Here is a 23,546-nt window from a genome sequence, read left to right as displayed (position 1 = left end):
CAAACCTGGTTTATTCTGTTTACCCTAACCTAATAGTTCCCTGAGGTCCTGCCTCACTGAGCTTTCAAGCTTACCCAAATGATTTTTAGTGGCTTTTTTATACAAATAGCCTATCTTAGCTCATGCTTCAGATTCTCATAAAATCTCTCAAACTAACAATATCTGGCCTCAGCAAGCCCCATACTACTTGTTAAGTGGCCCCAGGCCCAACACTAGCAGCAAGCAGCCTTGGTTCATAGCATGGCTTGTCGAAACACTTCTAAGCCTAGCATAGGAGCAGTCATTTTCAGACAACTTTGTATTTCATGCTGTGTCACCCTGAACAGAATAAAGGTAGTTGCTGACCTTGGCCATCACCACCAGGGAGGCTTCAAAGACACCGCAACCAGTGGACACCTTCAGATTACATTGAAGCACCACCACCAAACTACCTCCACAAGTGACACCCTTAAAAGTGGACTCAGTGGACACCAGAGCCTTGTTAAAGTAAACCCTGCTCTTTGGAGTGAGTCCCTACAGAGCTGATCCTCCATGGTGGTCAGAGGTCAATAGGCAGTGGTCACAACCAGTCCTACCACTTGATCATCCTGGAATTAAATTCTTTTCATTGACATGTCAATAGCAATCAATATTCAACTACAATGCCTTGGTAGTATAGCTCAGTTGGTTAGACCTTGTCAGAGGTTGCCAGTTCAATCCCCAGTCTGGGCACATACAGGAATGGATCTATGTTCCTGTCTTTCTTTCTCTCTCTCATCTTGTCTCACTGAAATTAATAAATTTTTAATAAATGATTCAACTACAAGAAGAAAGTGTACATAGCCCACATGAGGGAGGTGGGGCACACCTCAAGTGCCAAGCTTTGGTGACCAGGGAGGTTGTGCCACTGGCCCCTATAGAATACCTACAGCATAAGGCCACTCTACCAAGCCTGGGAGACATAGCAGCTCTACTTAACACAGGGAGGCTGCCAAAATGAGGAGACAAAAACACATGTCCCAAATGAAATAACAGAACAAAACTCCAATAAAAGAACTATACAAGATGTAGTTAGTCAATCTACTAGATTCAGAGTTCAAAATACTGGTTATAAGGATACTCAATAAACTTAATGAGAACCTCTACAGTATAAAAAGGACCAGTCAGAAATGAAGGATACATTAACTGAAATGAAGAATAAATTACAAAGAATAACAATAGAGTATATGAAGCCAAGAATCAAATCAGCAACTTGAAACATAAGGAAACAATAATACATCCAATCAAAACAGCAAAAAGAAAAATTAATCCAAATAAAAAAAATGAAGATGATGTCAGGAGCCTCTGGGGAAACTTCAAGTAAATAAACATTCAGATTATAGAAATGCCAGAAAGAGAAGAGAGAGAACAAGAAATTGAAAACCTATTTGAAAAAATAATGACAGAACACTTTCATGACTTGGAACTCATGAGAGTTCCAAACAAGATAAATCCAAAGAGGCCCACACCAAGATACATCATCATTAAAATACATAAGTTTAAAGACAAAGAGAGAAGCTTAAAAGCAGCAAGAGAAATGTAGTTAGTTACCTACAAGGAAGCTCCCATAGGACTGTCAGCTAATTTCTCAACAGAAACTTTGCAGACAAGAAGGGAGTGTCAAGAACTATTCAAAATTATGAAAAGAAGGAATCTACAACCAAGATTACTCTACCCAGCAAAGCTATCATTTAAGATCAAAGGAGCTTCCTAGACAAAAAAAGCTAAAATATTATATGAAATGTCAGGGGTCTTCTTTAAGAGAAAAAAGAAATAAAAAATATAAACATAAAATGACAATAAATATATATCTATCAACAATTGAATTTAAAAAACAAACAAACAAGCAGAACAGAAACAAACTCATAGAGAAAACACTTTGACAGCTGCCATATGGGAGGGGGGTAGTTAAGGGATGGGTGAAAAAGTTGAAGGGATTAAGAAATACAAATTAGTTGTTACAAAATAGCCGTTGGGGATGTAAAGTACAGCACAGGGAACATAGTCAATAATATTCTAATTACTATGTGTGATGTCAGGTGGGTATGGGATTTATTGGGATGATCACTTAGTAATTTTTCTAATTTCTAATCACTGAGGTGTGAACCTGAAATTAATAATGTATGCCAACTGCAATTGAAAATAAAAAATAATTTTAAAATGGCAAAGGCTAAAGACAAAGAGAGAATCTTAAAAGCAACAAGAAAAAGGCTATTAGTTACCTGCAAGGGAGCTCCCATAATACTGTCAGCTGATTTCTCAACAGAAACATTTCAGGCCAAAGAAATTGGCATGAAATATTCCAGCTGATGAAAGCAAGGACCTATGCCTAGACTGCTTTAATCAATAAGACTATCATTTAAAATTGAAGGAGAAATAGAGGGCTTTCCACACAAGAAAGCTAAGAGAGTTTGCTACCACAAACCAATATTTCAAGAAAAGTAAAAGGGTCTTCTTTAAGAAAAAGAAGAAGAAAATAGGAACATAGTTAAAACAATAAAATGGCAATAAATACATACCTATCAATTATCACTTTAAATGTAAATGACTTAAATGCTTCAATCAAAATACATAGGATAGAAAATGCTGTCTACAATAGAACCACCTCAGAACAAAAGATACACACAGACTAAAAGTAAAGGGATGGAGAAAGACATTTAATGCAAATGGAAATAGAGAGGAAGCTAGGGCAGCAATACTTAGACAAAATAAAATTTAAAACTAAGACCATAACAAAAGACAAAGAAGAATATTACATAATGCTAAAGGGATCAATCCAACAAGAGAACTTAACCCTTTTAACATTTATGCATCAATACTGGAGCACCTAAATATATAAAGCAAATCATGATGGATGTAAAGGAAGAGACTGACAGTAAAACAGTCATAGTAGTGAATTTTAACACCTCATTGATACCAATGGATAGATCTTCCAGACAAAATCAACAAGAAAACAGCATCCTTAAATGACACTCTAGGTCAAATGAATTTCATTGATATCTTTAGAGCAATTCACCCCAAAGCAGCAGAATATACATTATTTTCAAGTGCACATGGAATATTTTCTAGGAAAGACCACAGAATACAACACAAAACACAAGAAGAAAACTAGAAAATTCACAAAGACATGAAAGCTAAATAACAAGTAATTAAACAATGAATGAATTAACAATGAGATCAAGGAATAAATCAAAAAATACCTTGAAACAAATTAAAATGAAAACACAACAACCAATATCTAAGGGACACAGCAAAAGCAGTCCTGAGAAGGAAATTTATATTTATTATAAACCTACCTCAAAAAAAAATCTCAAATAAACAATCTAACTTTACACTTAAAGGAACTAGAAAAAGAACAACAAACAAAGCCAAAGCATGTAGAAGAAAGGAAATAATAACGATCAGAGCAGAAATAAATGAAAGAGTAAATAAACAATACAAAAGATCAATGAAACCAAGAACTGGTTCTTTGAAAAGATAAACAAACCTTTCATCAGATTGAGAAAAAAAGAGGGAGGAACCAAATAAATAAAATAAGAAATCAAAGAAGTGCTGGATTTGTCAAATGCTCTTTCTACCTCTATTGGTATAATTGTGTGATTTTATCCTTCATTTTGTTTTATGTGGTTTTATATGCAAAAATCCTCACAAAATAGTAATAATTGACACCACAAAAATACAAAGGAAAATATGAACAACTATATGCCAACAATTTGAGCAATCTGGATGAAATGAATAAATTCCTAGAAACATGCAATCTTCTAAAACTGAATTAAGAAGAATCAGAAAATATGAATAGACAGATTATAATTAATGACATTGAAGCAGTAATCAAAAAACTTCCAAAAATGAAAGTCCTGGACCAGATGGCTTCACAGGTGAATTTTATCAAACATTCAAGAAAGAACTAACACCTATTCTCAAACTATTCCAGAAAATTCAAAAGGACAGAAAACTCCCAACCTTATTTTATGAGGATAGTATTATCATAATTTTAAAACCAAATAAAGACACTACAAAGAAAAAGTTATAGGCCAATATTTGTAATGAACATAGATGCAAAAATCCTCAACAAAATAGTAAGCAAAATAATTCAGCAATACATTAAAAATATCATATACCATGATCAAGTGGGATTTATTCCAGGAATGTAACTTTGGTTCATTATCTGCAAATCAACTTATGTGATAAACCACATAAAACAAAATGAAGGATAAAATCACACAATCATACCAATAGAGGTAGAAAGAGCATTTGACAAATCCAGCACCCATTTATGGGAAAAAAAAAAACCAAATTTAGCAAAGTGGCAATAGAGGAAACATATTTAAACATAATAAAGGCCAAGTATGACAAACCCACAGCTAAAATCAAATTCAGTTGGAGAAAACAAAAGGTGTTTTCCTGATGATCAAGAGCAAGAAAGGGTGTCCACTTTTGCCACTCTTATTCAACATAGTACTGAAAGTCCAAGCCACAGCAGTCAGACAAGAAAAAGAAATAAGCATCCAAATTACAAAGATAGAAGTAAAGCTGTCCTTATTTTCAGATGACATGATACTATATATAGATAACCCTAAAGATTCCACCAAAAAACTACTAAAACTGATAAATGAATTGAGTAAAGTATACAAAATAAATACCCAGAAATCAGTTGCATTTTTATACTCCAGTAATAAACTATCACAAAGAGAAATAAGAAAATAATTCCATTTATAATTGTATCAGAAATATTAAATACTTAGGGATAGATTTAATGAAGGATGTAAAAGACCTATACTCAGAAAATTATAAGACACTGAAGAAAGGTATCGAAGAAGATACAAACAAGTGGAAGCATATACCATGTTCATGGATAAGATGAATTAACATCATTAAAATGCCTATTCTACCCAAAGTAATCTACAGATTCAACACAATTCTTATCAAAATACTAATGGTAGCTTGGCCAGGTGGTAGTACAATGGATAGAGCTTCAGCCTGGGATGCTGAGAACCCAGGTTTGGAACCTCAAGATCACCACTTGAGCACAGGTTCATCCAGCTTGAGTGCAAGCTCATCAGCTTAAGCACAGGGTTGGCCACTAAAGCATGGGATCATAGACATGACCCCATGGTCACTGGCTTGAGCAAGGTGTCACTGGCTAGGCTGAAGCCTCCCACCCCCTATCAAGTCATGTATGAGAAGCAGTCAGTGAACAATTAAGGTGCCACAACTACGAGTTGATGCATCTCTTCCCTCTCCTTCCTATCTGTTTGTCTGTCTTTGTCTCTCTCTTGCTGAAAAAAAACCCCCCACAACATACCAATAATATATTTGACAGAACAAGAAAAAATATTACAAAAATTTATATGGAACCGCAAAAGACCCTGAATAGCCACAGCAATCTTGAGAAAGAACAAAGTTGGATGAGTCACACTGTCTGAGAGCAAACTATACTATGAGGCCATAGTAATTAAAACAGCATGTTACTGGCAAAAAAAAATAGATATACAGATCAATGAAACAGAACAGAGAGCCCAGAAATAAACCCTTGCCTTTATATGCAATTTACATTTTACAAAAGAGGTAAAAATATACAATGGGGTAAAGATACTCTATTCAATAAATGGTACTGGGAAACTGGACAACTATGTGCCAGCATATGGAACTAGATCATCTTCTTACACTATACACAAGAATAAACTCAAATGAATTAAAGACTTAAATGTTAGACTCAAAACCATAAAGATTCTAGAATAAAACACTGGAGTAAAACCTTGGGCATTTATCATAACAATATTATTTTTAATATATCTCCTCAGGCAAGAGAAACAAAAGAAAAAATAAACAAATGGGACTACATCAAACTAAAAAGTTTTTGCACAGCAAAGGAAACTGTCAACAAAATGAAAAGACAACCAATTGAATAGGAAAACATATTTGCCATGATACATTTGATAAGGGGCTAGCATCCAAAATTTATAAAGAACTATAAAACTCAACACCAAAAAAAAATACAATTAAAAAATAGGCAAAGGACCTGAATAGACGCTTCTCCAAAGAAGACAGACAGATGAAAAGATGCTTAATGTCTGTAATCATCAAAGAAATGCAAATTAAAACCACAATGAGATATCACCTCAAACCTGTCAGAATGGCAAGCATCAATAAATCAACAGCAAGTATGGCGAGGATGTGGAGTGAAAGGGACCCGTGTGCACTGTTGGTGGGAATGCAGACTGGTGCAGCCACTGTGGAAAGCACTATGGAGGTTCCTAAAAAAATTTTAAATGGAACTGTCTTACTACCCAGCAATTTCACTTCTGGGAATATATCCAAAGAAACCCAAAACACTGATTTGAACAAATGTGGGGGTTTTTTTTATTTTATTTATTCATTTTTAGAGAGGAGAGAGAGAAGTGGGGAGGAGCTGGAAGCATCAACTCCCATATGTGCCTTGACCAGGCAAGCCCAGGGTTTTGAACCGGTGACTTCAGCATTTCCAGGTCGATGCTTTATCCACTGCGCCACCACAGGTCAGGCCCAGGACACTGATTTGAAAGACTATATGCACCCTTATGTTCATTGCAGCATTATTTACAATAGCTGAGATTTGAAAGCAGCCCAGGTGCCCTTTAATATGAGTGGATAAAAAAGCCATTGTGCATTTACACAATAGAATACTATTCAGCTACAAAAAGAATGGAAAGCTTACCTTTTGGGACAGCATGGATGGACCTGGAAAGCATTGTGCTAAGTGAAATAGCCCATCAGGGAAAGGCAGGTGCCATATAATTTCACTTACATGTGGAATCGAGCAAACAAAATAAATTAACAAACAAAATAGAAACAGACTCATGGATACAAAGAACAGACAGACAAACTATCAGAGGGGAAAGTTTTGGGGGGCTGAGTGAAAAAGGTGAAGAGATTAAGAAAATAAAAGTAACTCATAGACAGAGACAACAGTATGGGGATTACCAGAGGAAAGAGGGTAGAGGGAGGTGGGAGAAGTAAAAGGGGGAGAAATGGTGATATATGGAGACTTGACTTGAGGTGATAAACACACAATACAATAAACAGATGATGTAGTACAGAATTATACACCTGAAACCTATTTAATTTTATTAACCAATGTCACCCCAATAAATTCAATAAAAATTTTAAAAACAGACACACACATAGGCAAGGAGACACACACAAGTGAGAGGCAGGGAGGCAGACAGACTCCCGTATGCACCCCGACTGGGATCCACCTGGGGCCACACCTCCGTTGCTTGGCAACCCAGCTATTTTAGCACTTGAGGCAAGGCTGGGAAGCCATCCTCAGTGCCTGGGGCCAACTTGTTCAAACTGTTTTTGAGCCATGGCTGCTAGAAGGGAAGGCGGGGGGAGAGAAGGAGGTGGGTTGGAGAAGCAGATGGTCGCTTCTCCTGTGTGCCCTAACAGGGAATCAAACAGGGACTTCCGCACTCCAAGCCAACACTCTACTGCTGAGCCAACCAGCCATGGCAGTTTTAATGAGATTTTATAAAGAGAGGATAACAACTTGGCCTTTCTAGGTTAAGAAAACTTTATCTAAATTGAGGCTGCTATGGTTTATAAATTTCTCAAAAATTACTCTTTATGGACTCGTGACGTAGCCACTCGAACAAACCTTTCTCCGCACCTTCGTGAACCTCAGTAAGCTCCTTAGAAAGGTGTGGGAAGCTTAATGCACTTCCTGTGAAATCGTACCATTCTCTTGATCAGCTTATCCCAGCTTTGCAAATTGAAAAAATTTCATTCCTGCATCAACAGACTGTTAAATTGGTTCTGATTAATAATTGACTCTTAATACTCTTTCAAAGCGACATTTACAACAGGTTAGTGGGGAAGGGAGAGTGAATGGTACATGGCACCCTGTCGTGGTGGAACAGATGTTGACCTAATCTGGCAGAGGCCAGGTTCTGGGGGAGTTCAATTTCTTAGAAAAACCATAAAAATATGTACACAAAAACATCTCCCATGCAGACTGAAAGACCTAGCATTTATTTCCTATTAATATACTTTTAGTGACAGTCTAAATGCATTCATCTTGTGCTTGGAGTGTGACTACAAAGTCATATTCTTGTGGTTCACATTAAACCTCCTTGGATTTTGAATTATTTATAGTGGCACTGCAGAATATTTCTTCCTTTAATCCTGAAGGAGAAAATAAAATCTCCTGAAATGTCAGACAGAAACAGATAGGCTCCTAGCTTAATAACCCAAAAGAATGGTCCTTCCAATGATTTGCAGACAGAATAACTGTAGCTCTTTGTGCAAATCCTTTAAGCCTGTTCCTGCCCCACATCACCAGCACTCCCGTGAGCCCAGATCCTCCGTGCCCCGACTATGACCGAGGCTAATTTCAATCCTATTATTCTTTTACCTACTGGAGAGAAAAGAAGGAAACCTAAAAGTTAAATACTAAAGAGGTTCTTGCATTTAGATGGGCACCCATCACATTTTCAAGCGACCCCTTAGTTTCTCAACCGAGGCCTTTGGGCTGCCTTAAGTGCAGCCTCAGAACCACCTGGGAGATGGATTTAAATGCTGTCACCTGTACTCTTTCCAGATCTACCAATTCTGAGTGTTTGGGGATTTTTGAGTTAATTAGGAGGCTCTTATGTAGTAACATTTCAGGACCACTGACCTCCAGACACTTTTTTTTTTTTTTTTTTTTTTGTATTTTTCTGAAGCTGGAAATGGGGAGAGACAGTCAGACAGACTCCCGCATGCGCCCGACCGGGATCCACCCGGCACGCCCACCAGGGGGTGACACTCTGCCCACCAGGGGGCGATGCTCTGCCCCTCCGGGGGGGGGGGGGTCGCTCTGCCACGACCAGAGCCACTCTAGCACCTGGGGCAGAGGCCAAGGAGCCATCCCCAGTGCCCGGGCCATCTTTGCTCCAATGGAGCAATGGAGCCCTGGCTGAGGGAGGGGAAGAGAGAGACAGAGAGGAAGGAGGGGAGGGAGGGGAGGTGGAGAAGCAAATGGGCGCTTCTCCTATGTGCCCTGGCCGGGAATCGAACCCGGGTACCCCGCACGCCAGGCCGACGCTCTACCGCTGAGCCAACCGGCCAGGGCCCAGACACTTTCATTAATTTTGGTGACTCATTGTATTTTCAAAATTTAAGGATCCAAGAACTCTATTGCACATGTGGGAATCTTAAAGTCTCCTTATTAGTATGTTTTGTAATTCCCAGAGCTGGAGAGCACATTTATTTCAACATTCATTCTTTTCGGTGAGCGTGTCCTGAGGCTGTGCAAGCCCTCCACTCTGCGCTCGCCCCTGTCAGCTGGTCCTCACGGCATCTCCGCGAGCAGGGACGGCTGCGTGTTTGCTGTGCTTCGGTAGACCCAGGCGCGGGAGAAGGGTGAGAAGTAAATCTTTGAAAGAATTTGGGGGAAAGTTAATAATAACAGCAAGAAACTAGCTGCTCCCTTGTATTTTTGTAATTTTTCTGTGTGCCAGGACATTGCCTGTGTTACCTCATTTTATCTACACAGTCTATGAAGTAGGCACGAGTGTATTGGCCCCGTTTTCAGATAGGACACTGCCGCTCAGAAAGCAGCATTGTATTCAACTTGTAAGCAGTGGGTCAGGGACTTATCCCAGATGTCTGCTTCCAGAAAGCGGGCTCTTATTCAATATTCTTCCAACCATCACGGTTTTCACTTCCTGGCAAAGAAGGGAGACTATCGAATGTATTTTGTACTCTCTTGTCGCCACCTAATTTCTATTCCAACAGTGAGTTATTTGATATAAATCTATGAAGCACACATATATGCCAGGCTGTGGGGAAACAAGGTGTATAAGTGTGAGCCTCAAGAAGCTCACAATTACTAAGACATTCAGTCCTATAGAAAGTCCAGAATTGAAACTGAGATACCCCCCTCAACTTCCTTGAGCAGTCTTGAGGTCTTTAGGCTGCCTGGCCTACCTTTCTGAAATCCCCCAGGAGAAGAAGTTTCCAAATGCCTTGCATTACTGGGATGCCCAAGTAGCTGCCAGTGTATTTGTTCTTACTCAAGCACAGCCACTCCTGGGGGGCTGTAAACTGGGAACTGAATTCCCAGTGTCATGCAGTTTGCAGGATTATGATTTTTTTTTTAACACTTTTCAGTGTGTTAATACCAGTCTGCTCCCTCCTTCCCAAATCCTGGTAAAATTTCCTGAGTTCTCAAAACTAGCAAGCGCCGTTGATGTACTCCCTAGTAATAGAGAGCAAAGCTGTGCACAAGAACAACCAGAAGGTTATAGCTAAGATTCTGCAGGAAAGAAATAGGGCATGTGGTTTGCAGTCAACACTACAGACAAGTTCTGTGGCAGTTTTTAAATCTAGTTAAAATAAATTGGTCAATTCTAGCTGTGTCTCAGGCTACTTCCTGCTACGAAGGCTGAATACAAACCAGATTATCTCACTATCAATATGAAAACTGTAAAGATGTCTTGAAGACCCTTTAGGCTTTTCCTGACAACTGGCATTGCAGATTTCATGCACCCCAAACCAATCAATCTGTAAGAATTTTCCGTAGCCCATTTTATACTACAGGTGTTTCAGGACTGATGGGGCTTTCTAGGCACACAAGAGCCCTAGGGGCTCAGTTTCAGGTGGTGGAACCTGGGGAAGGTTCACATCTTACTGCAAATGACAACCACAGGCAGCCCTGCCTCCTCACAATTTGGTCCCCCAAAACAGAGCTACCTCCAGAGACCCCTTCCAAACATAGACAAACAGTATGTCCTGCCCTGCCCTGCTCAGACTCTGTCAAAACCCAAGCTGGTTCCACCCTCCCCCACCTTGAGAACCCTTGTTCCAAGATTGCTGAGAACCAGCACAGCTAGTAATTCAAGGTCCTAAGGGAGAACGGTGTGGAATTTAAAAAATAGACTCACCAAGAAAAGAGGATGAGATCGGGAAACCTCTGCAATGCTGATGGCAAGATCAGAGAGAGCGAACCTCCGGTCTTTGCTTTATTATATAGTGTAGACAATTAAAGCCTTTAAGCCAATATACAAATAGGGAAGTCTCTGATACAAAGCCACTTATCTGAGGCATAAATGGGATTCCTCATAAGAGTGTACCACCCTACATTATGCAACAGTCAAGGGTGTGGGGAAAAGTTTAATGTTGAAAAGATCTTAGTACTAAAAGATCTTAGTATTAAGAGATCTTAGTATTAAAAGACCTTAGTGTTAAAAGATCTTAGTGTTAAAAGAGTGGAAAAGGCTTAGTCTTAAACTAAGCCTTAGGCTATAACGACCTTGCTAGTTTACAGCCTGTCTCCCACACGAGATCACCACCAACACCCACCTGCTTTCTCTATTTCTATTAATAGATAGCAGAGGAAAGCCCCAACATGGGATGCACCCACTACTACACCAGGGGTCCCCAAACTACAGCCCACGGGCCACATGCGGCCCCCTGAGACCATTTATCCGGCCCCCGCCGCACTTCCGGAAGGGGCATCATCATCTCATTAGCCAAAAGCAGGCCCATAGTTCCCATTAAAATACTGGTCAATTTGTTGATTTAAATATACTTGTTCTTTATTTTAAATATTGTATTTGTTCCTGTTTTGGTTTTTTACTTTAAAATAAGATATGTGCAGTGTGCATAGGGATTTGTTCATAGTATTTTTTATAGTCCAGCCCTCCAACAGTCTGAGGGATAGTGAACAACTGGCCCCCTGTGTAAAAAGTTTGGGGACCCCTGCACTACACCCTCATACAGCTAATCTCCACTAAGCACACACTTGCCACCTCCCTCATTTATTTCTTAGTGGTCTCTCACACATCCCTCCAGAGGTGGCTCCAAGCCTGCAGTACACTTTCACCCTCAGGGACCCTCGCTCAGATGAAGCTCATCCAATGACAACTTCAAGTGCCTTGTGTTCGCCTCAAGTCTTTCCTTTATTTTTACTTTTTTATTCCCTCACCTCATTTCTGTTTCTGTCCTGGGACCTACTTTTCCTCCTGAGTTGTTGTATTTTTTTAAATAACTCCCCATCAACCACCCTGTCCTCCAGCCCCTGGAAACCACCATTCTATTTTCTGTCCCTGTGAATCTGACTATGCTAGGTACTTCTATAAGTAGAATTATACAGTATTTGTCCTTACGTAACAGGTTTGTTTCACTTGACATAATGTTCTCAAAGTTTGTCCATGTTGGAGCATGTGTCAGGATGTCCTCCTTTTCAAGGCAGAATAATATTCCATTGTCTGTATGTACATTTTGTTTATCCAGTCATCAGTCAAAGGCCACTTGAGTTGCTTCCCCATTTTAGCTATTGTGTCTCTGGAGTTCTTAATACCCTCCCCTTTGGCCCCTCCAGGGTCTAGACTAGAGTCTATTGGTTACTTTTTTTTCCCCACACTGAAGTACTTTCTCTCCATTACTGTCTTCTCCTATCCTATACATATGCTCAGGACCATGAATTTCACCTACATCTTTTTTTTTAATTTTTTATTATTTTTATAGGGACAGAGAGAGAGTCAGAGAGAGTGATAGATAAGGACAGACAGACAGGAACAGAGAGAGATGAGAAGCATCAATCATTAGTTTTTCGTTGCGACGCCTTAGTTGTTCATTGATTGCTTTCTCATATGTGCCTTGACTGCAGGCCTTCAGCAGACCAAGTGACCCCTTGCTCGAGCCAGCAACCTTGGGTTCAAGCTGGTGAGCTTTTTTGCTCAAGCCATATGAGCCTGCGCTCATGCTGGCGACCTCGGAGTCTCAAACCTGGGTCCTTCCACATCCCAGTCCAACGCTCTATCCACTGTGCCACTGCCTGGTCAGGCTTCACGTACATCTTGACTTTTACTTTCTCTTGCCTTTTTACCACTACAGTTTCACTTTTTAAAATAATCTATTTCTTACACTTCTACTTCCACACTACCTATTCACTTTTTAAAAAGAATATTTATTATAAATATTTCCTGCATTCAAAAAAATAAGTAATGAGGTGATAAACACCTGTTTACTCACCACATGGTTTAAGAAGCAAATTAGCAATATTCCCATTCAGAGCTGAATTTGGATTTAATCTTGCTTCTAATCCTTACACCACCATCCCCCAGACATACACACACACACACATAACACACACACACGCTTTCCAAATGACCATTTTTCCCACATCTTTTCTGAAAACTTACTTGACCTTTCTCCTTTGCGCTATGTCCTCTCATGGCTACCGTGACCCTGGTTCTCCTGGTTCCCAACCTGTATCTTTAACCTCCCTTCTGCCTTCTGTAGCTCCTCTTCCCCTTCCGAATTTCTGATCTTTGTCATCTGTTCCTCTCTCTAGAATCTCTCTTCTCTATATTATTCATTTCAATGATTTTACTTTTCACTGACTCCCAAATCTCAATGATTTCCAAATCTAAGTCTTCAGTCTATATTTTTCACCCAAGCTTCATTTCCAATTTTTTATTTGCATGATAGACCTAACTAGACTGTCCTACTAGCACCTCAGATTGGCACATTTCGGGTCTTTATCCTCAACCCTGCCTGTTTGACATTCTCAACAGTGACTCAGATGGGAATATGAGCTTATCAAATGTGTGGGGTATTGTATAGCTGACAAACAATATGAATCAAAAATATTTTGACATGTTGAATATAACAGGATGAAATTTAACAAAGGTCAGTGTAAAGGCCTGACCATGGTTCTAAACACACAACCACATGATCAGAAAGGTCATAGATCAGGAGCTATCAAGAGGAAAGTACAAGGAATTTAGTTAAGTGGCAAGGTTATTGGGCAGCAAAACTAGGAAAAAAGCTAATGGACTCTTAGGTTGTAAAAGGTAAACCATCTAGAGCAAGGAAGGAGTGTCTTCCTCAATTTACCAGTGTTTGATTGAGGCCTACGGCGTTAATGTTAGCTCTGGGAACCACATTCAGAGCAAGGCTACAGAAGCCCTGGCCAGATAGCTCGGTTGGTTAGAGCAGTGGTCGGCAAACTCATTAGTCAACAGAACTAAATATCAACAGTACAACGATTGAAATTTCTTTTGAGAGCCAAATTTTTTAAACTTAAACTATATAGGTAGGTACATTCCTTATTGAGGTAGCGCCCACACGTGGTATTTTGTGGAAGAGCCACAGTCAAGGGACCAAAGAGCTGCATGTGGCTCGCAAGCCACAGTTTGCTGACCAGGGGTTTAGAGCATCAACCCCGAAGCACAGAGGTTGCTGGTTTGATCCCAAATCAGGACACATACAGGAACAAATCAATGTTCCTCTCTCACACTCTCTCTCCCTTTTTCTCTCTCTCTAAAAAAAAAAAAAATCAATTAAAAAAAGGCAAAGGTATAGAAAACTTGGTGGGCATTAAGAAAGGAACAACTGGGACCACAGAAGTATCTAAAATGGGTCATATGGCCATGACCTAAGGCAGGGATCAGGAACCTTTTTGGCTGAGAGAGCCATGAACGCCACATATTTTAAAATGTAATTCCATGAGAGCCATACAACGACCTGTGTACGTTACACATTATCCAATAAAAATTTGGTGTTGTCCCGGAGGACAGCTGTGATTGGCTCCAGCTACCTGCAGCCATGAACATGAGCGGTAGGAAATGAATGGATTGTAATACATGAGAATGTTTTATATTTTTAATGTTATTATTTTTTTAATTAAAGATTTGTCTGCGAACCAGTTGCAGCCATCAAAAGAGCCACATCTGGCTCGCAAGCCATAGGTTCCCAACCCCTGACCTAAGGTCTGTCCAGAAGAGAGATTAGACAGCTCTTTGTGGCTTTATAATATGCAGCACCACTAGGAGGCACTACCGGACACTGATTCAACCCAGGCCAAAGAGGAACTATCCAACTCTCCCAGCTGCAGATCAGGGAAAGGACTCTGGGGGAGGTAGCAGATAATGAGGGAGGTTTCCAAATTCAGTGCATATGGAATGGAAATCCCAGCTTTCTCTCTTCAAATCTCTGCCACCACCAGGATCCTTGACTATGTGTACCTGCCTAGAACTGAATTTTCCATGTAACATATTAAAGTTAAAAAGCCAGTGTTCATTCTTACAGCCATAGGGGAGGGGGGAAGCATTTAGTGATTTAAGAAACATTTTTAATTCAGAAAGCTTATAAAACAGGAGAACTTCCTTGACCCATGAGAAGGTATCCACTAAAAAGACAAGAGCAAACATCATTCTTGATTGTGAAACATAGAAAGTCCTCCCTTTAAGGTCTGGAACAAAGAAGAAGCTTTGCTGGAGGGCCTAACATTGTATCAAAAATACTGCACACCTCTGAAAGCATAAGACAGACAGAAAGGGCGTGAGACTGGTCTGGGTTGGACACCTAGCTCTATAACTTACAATTTGTTTGACCTTGGGAAACTATTTCTCATCTATAAAATGGCAATCTTATCTAACTCAGGGAGATTTTGTGCTGCTGGAGGTACAACCGAACCCCAACAGGAAACAGATCGTGACCTTAATTGAGGTAGTCTAGGAGAGTTTAGTGAAGCAACTATTTACAGAGGTATGGGCAGGACTAAGGAGACCCAAGATGGATGATGAAGCTGCCACAGATTAGCAGCAGAGGGTGCCATTACTAAGGGAGTGATTACTAAAAGTGTGGAGAGACCTAGAGGTGGCTGTCTCTATAACTGGCTGTGGACAAGGCTGTCTCACAGGACTGTGGCCTTCAGTAGGATACTGCCATTCAACCTGTGGCCCGGGGTCCCCAGCCTTTTTACACAGGGGCCAGTTCACTGTCCCTCAGACCATTGGAGGGCCACCACATACAGTACTCCAGTACACTGACCACCAATGAAAGAGGTGCCCCTTCCGGAAGTGCGGCGCGGGCCGGATAAATGGCCTCAGGGGGCCGCATGCGGCCAGTTGGCCGTAGTTTGGAGACGCCTGCGTGGCCTGTTAAGAGAGAAAATAGCCCAACATGTCCCTCCTTCCATCCGCCAATCTCCTGCCAGTGTCTCCTATCAGCTGAAGCCAGAAGGCAAAAGAGCCCACTGATGCAGTGTAAAGGTCAGTCCCCAGGACATAGAACTAAGTGGAGAAGGGTGGAGAATGGGTCTGCAGGGGCAATCAGAAAATGTCAACCAAAGTGCTTCAGAAACTTCAGCCCTTTTCCTCAATCCTCCCAGTTGCATTGTTCTCATCAAGCAATGCTGAGCTGTAAATTGGAAATTTTTTAGCCACTCTTAAATCTTTTCAAAGAGCTTCACAATTCAAGGGGCATTCACCTAACCAGGTGGTGGTGCAGTGTATAGAGCATTGGCCTGGGATGCTGAGGACCCAGATTGGACACTCTGAGGTCGCCAGCTTGAGCACAGGCTCATCCAGCTTGCATAAGGTTGCCGACTTGAGCGTGGGATCATAGACATGACCCATGGTCGCTGGCTTGAGCGCAAAGGTCACTCAAGGTTTCTGGCTTGATCAAGGGATCACTAGCTCAGCTGGAGTCCTCTGGTCAAGTGCCCCCTGGCACTTATGAGAAGCAATCAATGAACAACTAACAGTGCCACAACTAAGAGTTGATATTTCTCATGTCTTTCTCTTCCTGTCTCTCTCTCACACACCTAAAAAGGGGGGGAGCATTCATTGTTTTATTTGATCCCCATAGCACTTTATGAGGTAAACTCGGCAAGTGGTATTATACTGAGATTTAAGAGATTGAATGACTTTTCAGAGATCATAGAGGGTCCAAGGCTATAACCCAGATTTATTAGATTTGTAAGATATCCCAGGTATATAGATGCTGAAAAGATTAGTTGAAGATAAATCTTTTGAGTAAATTAATGGATCTTAATTGGTACTTCGATGAAGCAGAAAGTTGCATATCTAAATAATGATTTGACTCCACTCATAATAAAAAATATATGTCTATAGTATATATGCATATATATAATTTATAATAAAAGATTTATATACAAAAATACATATATCATTAATGAGAGAAAATCAGCCCAATCCAAATATTCTAATCATAAAAGTTACTCTAGTGACTGGCTGAGTATCCAATTGCATTCTTAACTTTTTGGCATGAGTAAGTTACACAGTTCTCATTATTGGAAAAGAGGCAACATATTATTTTCTCAGGGGTAAAAGGGGAAATTTTCCTAGAAAAAAAACCTCCTTAATGGATATCTTGTGGAAGAAATTTCCTTTTATATACTTAGTGACATAGTGGACAGTGTTCTTGACAACAGTATTATAACTAAGAAAAATGAGTGTTTCCTGTGGCTGTTTCTTAAAATGAGGGCGTAATGTTCGAGAACATCTCAGTGAAGGTGATTCTGGGAGAAGTTAAGGTGATGGTCCAGGCATACAGTTCCTGGTGTTCGCACAGTGTCGCTGGGGGGCCTTAGAGAACCTACGGGAAGTCCTTCCCCTGAGACCATCTCCCTAAGCAGCATTCTGTCTGCCAGGCTTTTCATTGGCAGTATCGAGAGGTGGTTCCTCAAGGTCCGTAGTGGGTGCCAGGGCTGGAAGCTGCTTAGCAAGGGGTGCGTGGGCTTTAGGGAGCAGGTCAGCAGGCAGCAGGGCGGCTGCCAGCAGGACAGCACTGAGTTCTCAGTGGAGCGGGCAGTGCCACACCAGCAGTGCTGGAATCCGCAGGCCAGTGGCACAGCACTGCCTCTGCCAGCCCCCTCCCAGCAATTTGTTCTCAACTGTCAAGGAGTAAAAGCACACAAAGTGACTTGGGAATAGAAAATACTCTCCCAGGTTCACCCCTTTCACTTAAACCCAAATTCAACTTCCCCAAAATGCAGTCTGCCAACCAGAAGAACCTGTCCCTAGCCTTCGGCCACAAGTTACAAACCAGGACTAGTTAGAATCCCCATCCCTGAATTTTAATGCAGGTAAAATGAGATGAAAAATAGACTTCAGGAGTGAGCTTGAAATGAACTAATATAGGAGCTACCACCTACTGCCACCTCCAGGTTCCAGGAGCCTTAAAACATAACTCTAATCTTCCTTACTTGCCATTCATGTAGGTGGCATTGTCTCCCTTTTATTTCTCGGGTTAGAAAATGAGGTTCTGAGGTGATAAGTAATTGTCCAGGGTCACACGTGGTAGAGCTGCATTTGGTCCCCGTTTTCTGTGACTCACACAGGGCTCACACTGCCATTCCCATCAAGGCGGCAGAAGGCTTGACGCTTTGTCCTTTGTGATTTGGAGAAGGGTGGGTCTGGGTTCTCTGGCTGCCTGTGTCTAAGCTGCTGGTCTTGCCTGAGTCCCAGGCCCCTGGCTGGGTACCAGATATGACTGCACCTGGTCCCCGCAGATCTCAAAACTGGACAGATCTGGGGCCACCGCACCCTGGGGCCAGCTTCTCAGGGAGTGTTATTCACATCTCTCATCGGCCCTCGGGACAACCTGGAAGTCAGTAGAGCCAAGAGTCAAAGAGGGAAGCCTGTCTCTCTCTCTCTCTCTCTTATACACACACACACACACACACACACACACACACACACCCCTAGCTGCCCGGGTCAGAGCTGGGAGCAGAGCCCAGCTGCCTGGAGTGCCCAGTCCCAGGAGAGCATGTGTGGGAAGACGTTGTATGGCGGAGAAACTGGGTGTCTGTCGACAACCAGTACTCTCCCGGATGTAGACAGCACAGCCCAATGACACAAAGCGGGAGTGATACTCTAAGCGCCCTACGTATCTGGCTTGGTGAGTTTTTCTAATTAGAGCCCTTAACCCACCCCCCTATCCTACCCTCACCCCAAAAAGAAATTAATAGAAATGGCTTGTGTTATTGATTGCAGATTATATTTTGTGTTGTTTTCCTTGACCTCCATTTGATTTATCTCTTCATCTCAAAATCCTATAAAATGAACAATGCAGAAATGATGAATGGAGGTTGATCTGGTTGGAAACATTTCGATCTCTTCTTATGGGTGTATTGAATTTCATTCTGGCCAAACATAATTGACTCTTCTGCCTCCATTCTTAAAGGGCCTCTGCCAACAGCTGTGGTCACTGACCAATTACAAATAAAGCAGCACAGTTAAAAACCTGTTTGTTTCAGTGACACCAAAGCCTATCCAATATACAAGTGCTATGTGTTTAGGGTCTCATCTTAGCCTCTCTTCTGTCGGAATCTGCGTGGCTAAAATCCTGAGTTGTCTGAAGGCAGCTTGTGATCAGGATGGCAGGGTGCAGCCAGAAACACCAGTGACATTTACTGAATGCTTCCTGCTTGCCAGCCACTGTCCTTCAGTCATCACCATTTAGTTCTAACAAACTCCAGGAGGATTATTGTCCTCGTTGAAGAGGTCACACAGTGAGCCACTGGCTGGGTCAGGATTGAAAGCCATTGCTCTCTAATTACAAAACCCATCTTCTCCTTCTTCTGCCATGTTCTTCACTCCGTTTCACCCCCAAGAGAATCAGGAACTGAACTCCATAAAATCCATGTCACTCATGATAGATAGGCAAGTAGCCTTGGAGAGGAAGTCTCTCATCCTTTGCTGAGGAAGTCTTGTCCTGATGCAGACAGATGCATTTCTCTGGAGGGAAAAGTTTTTCCATTCTTTTAACTTAGTATTATTCTTAGTTTTAGCCTGATTCCTTTTCCTACAGTCTCATCGTCCTCTTTCTTCCCAGACTTTACCTTCTCTTTCTCACCTCCAAAATCATTTCTCAACTTCCCTTTTCCCCGCTGAGGTGATTTCTTGGTGGGTCAAAAAATGGCGGACGGGGTTTCATTTAGCTAATTATCCACCTAAAAGGTATTGAATCAGGAGAGATAGACTAGGAGAGCAACCATGAAATACTGGTTGCTCCTGGAACACAGAGGAAGAAGCAGTTGAACAGGCTACAGGCGTCAGGAGAGCTCCCAAGAGGAGTTTTCTTATCCAGGAAAACCCACCTGACACCAACAGAATCCTTTACAAACAAAACAAAAGTCTCACCATTACTCTTTGGATGGGCTTACATTCATTCAAGAGACATAGTACGTGCAGTCTTCAAGATCACAAACTCTGGAGCTGCCAAACTGCCTATGATAAAATCCTGGCCCACCATCTACTAGCTATAAAACCTTAGACAGGTTGTGTACCCTCTCCACACTGCCCTTCTCCATCTGTAAGGCGAGGATAACGACAATGCCTACCTCTTGGATTGTTGTGATATGTATGTTCATAAAGTACCTACATCACTGCCTGGTACAAAGTTAACCCTGTTTAACTGTTAGCTGTTATTCTTCCTCTTCACTTAGTAACAAACATCTGTGGAGCCCTCTCTGTGTAAAAGTTCCCTGCAGGAGACAGCACTGAACACCAAGAAGCAACACAGGCTAATAGCTAACGGCATAGAGTTTGATGTCAAGCGCAAACCCCACCTCTGCCACTTACCAACCTTGTGATACAAACAAGCTACTTATGCTCTGCAAGCCCACTTGCACTTACATAAAACGGGAATAGTGGTATCTGTCTCACCATGCAAGGATTACAGGTGGAAATAGATGAAAGCTCTTGGCACAGAGCCTTCTCATGCGTAGCAAGGGCAGAATACCTGGCAATTCTAATGTACTGTGGGCACTGTCACAGCTCCAGGAAACTGACTCCATGAAGCTTTCAGCCAGGTAGAAAAGCAAACTCTACCAGCCCTACAGTGGGGTGGCTTGTGACAGCAGGAACTTCACCAAAGACTGAAGGCCCCGTTTGTGTACTGAGGAAAAACGCTCTGGCAGTTTCCTGAGGGGTTCTGACCTCCTCTGGGATGCTCCCCATTGGCAGGTCCCAACAAATTTCAGGCGAATCTGGGTGTCTGGAGAACCCAGGTCTCCCTGTGGGAAAGCGTATAGTTTGCTCACGCATGTGCTAAAGAGAAGGGAAGGCTCTCTACTGTGCTGTCTTTTCCTCCCCAAGAAGGGCAGGCACTCTCTAGACAGTGGCCGTGTGTGTCCTGAGAGGCCTCAGGTCTGGAATTCCATGTGGAACTGGACCAGTAGCAGCCCTCTCAAGTCAGCCTAACCGGCCTCGACTACCTGACAAGGGAGCTTTAATCCCTTTATTAGCCAGAGTAGGTGGAAGCATTGGGCTGCTTAAACTTTTCAAAAGAAGACAAAGTGTGTGTGTGTTTATATAAATGTCTGCCAGGTTTATTTGGTCTTTGACTCATCTGCTTCAAAGGAATGTGTCAAACGAATACGCTGTTATTAAGATTATTTTAAAAGAAAAACAGTGGCAGACAATCCTATAAAGGTAAAAAAAAACCCTGAAACCAATGTTAACTTTTTTTTTAAGTGAGAAGACGGGAGATAGACTCCTCCTGCATGCGCCCTGATGGAATCCACCTGGCAACCCCCATCTGGGCCAATGCTATTTTTAGCACCTGAGGCTGATGCTTAGACCCACAGAGTTATCCTCAGTGGCCAGGGCCAGCGCTCAAGCCAAATGAGCGACTGGCTGCAAGAGGGTAAGAGAGAGAGAAGGGGAGAGGGTAGGAAGAGAAGCAGATGGTCACTTCTCCTGTGTGCCCTGACCAGTAATTGAACCCAAGACGTCCATATGCCAGTTGATGCTCCATCCACTGAGCAAACTGCCAGGGCTGTGTTAATTTTTAAATTTTGGATTTTTAACAACTATGAATGTGCTCATATACTCCCACACACACACACACTTTATTTTCTGGAATATTTCCAAAGGGATTTCAGGTTCTAACAGCAATTGCCTTTGCACATCATTTGCCTTCACAGAGTAAATCTCAGAATGGGATGCAAGGCCCCTGGCAAGACTCATATTAGTTACACCCATTTTATAAACCTAGTCCCAAGTGCCCTCAGAAGATAGGGTCTAACTGCTTTTGTGGGGCAATGGCAGGGGAGAGGGCAGGGGAGCTAGGGACCCGGCAATTGGAGATCACTAATGAAAACTAGCCCGGGTCTTCCCTTGCTGGTGTGAGCACTGATGCTGGGGTAAAGGTAAGCCGGGAAATGTGATAGCTCTCCTCTTCCAGAAATGCCATCCATATAGAGCTGGCAGCTGCTCTAATTCTCTCTAATATTACAATTCAAAATATTAACCTCACTCTGGATATTAAATTAATTTGGACAAATCACAATCAATGCCAATTAACTGTACTGAAGAGCATTTCCTCTTAATACAATTCACAATTACACATAATTGCAATTTAATTTATTTGCTTTAATTAATAGTTGACTTATATAAGAAGAGATGGGAAATATTTTTCAAGAGTGTTTTTCTACTGACAGTTTTAGTGCCTAAATGGAAGCCTTCTTACGCTAAGGTAATTCTTAAGTTCCAGTGAGTTGGATTTAAAGAAGCTCTCAGGGTCACTGTACATACATGTTAATTCAGGTCCATTCAGTGCCCCTAATCCCACATTAAAACTGTGGTTTGATGGTTCTTGCAGAGAATCATTTTCTATAAATTAGCATCTCTGTTTATAAGGTGAATGCTCCTTCCCCATATACAGGACAGGCCCCAGGCACAACTACACAGTCAAAATTTGTCTTTGATGCTCTTCTGTGGTCCTTTCTTTGACTCCCTAGTCAATGTCTCCTGCAAGCCCACACCCCAGATCATCACACCACTGGCTGCCCTCCCCCCAGCCCCCAGCCCTGAGCCAGCACCGCGCTCCCCATCCCGCGTCCTTCAAACTCTGCTGTTCCTGAGTCCCGGCCAGTCCTGAGAAGCTGCCCTCCCCCAGCCCCCAGCCCTGAGCCAGCACCGCGCTCCCCATCCCGCGTCCTTCAAACTCTGCTGTTCCTGAGTCCTGGCCAGTCCTGAGAACCCACCTGAAGGGATTCCTGATAAAATAGCACCTGACTGACAACAGCTCTCAAATAACCCCAGATAATATAGCTCATTTTAACCAAGACCTCCAAAGCCTTAGGCTGTTTAACAATGATGGAAATGTTGCTTGTTAGTAGCAGATAAAGGAGATTTTTCAGACTTCAAAAAACCTTTCAGCCTGACCAGGCACTGGCGCAGTGAATAGAGCATAGGCTAAGGACCCAAGTTCGAAACTCCGAGGTTGCCAACTTGAGCTCAGGCTCATCCAGCTTGAGCCTGGGGTCACCGGATTGCGCGCAGGGTCGCCAGCTTGAGCATGGGATCATAGACACGACCCCATGGTTGCTGGTTTGAGCCCAAAGGTCACTGGCTTGAAACCAGTGGTCCAAGGTCGCTGGCTTGAGCAAGGGGTCACTCACTCTGCTGTAGCCCTCTGGTCAAGGCACAACCGGAGATGAGAAAGCAATCAAATAACAACTATGATGCCGCAATGAAGAATTAATGCTTCTCATCTCTCTCCCTTCCAGCCTATCTGTCCCTATGTGTGTGTGTGTCTCTCTCTCTTTCTCTCTTTCTTCTTCTTTCTCTTGTGTGTGTGCACACACGCGCACGCAAAATAAATACATACATACATACATACATACATACATACATAAATAAAGCCTTTCAGAATTCTTTAAATTATGTGATAAAGCAAAAACATCACAACTCCACACCCACAGTAAAGACAGGCAGGAGGATCACCAGTGTAGTCAGCCA

The 23,546-nt window shown here is 42.0% G+C and overlaps 1 protein-coding gene across 2 annotated transcripts in view; it reads left to right on the top strand.

Annotated features, from left to right (window-relative positions):
* The window catches only part of LHFPL3 (LHFPL tetraspan subfamily member 3), a 733,304-nt gene that overhangs the window by 685,161 nt on the left and 24,597 nt on the right, over positions 1-23,546 (top strand). The gene's annotated exons all lie outside the window — the stretch shown is intronic.

The sequence above is a fragment of the Saccopteryx leptura genome, chromosome 12, assembly GCF_036850995.1.
Source record: "Saccopteryx leptura isolate mSacLep1 chromosome 12, mSacLep1_pri_phased_curated, whole genome shotgun sequence".
NCBI lineage: Eukaryota > Metazoa > Chordata > Mammalia > Chiroptera > Emballonuridae > Saccopteryx > Saccopteryx leptura.
Note: the sequence above shows the minus strand (reverse complement) of the source record. Positions and strands in the feature narration are given on the sequence as shown.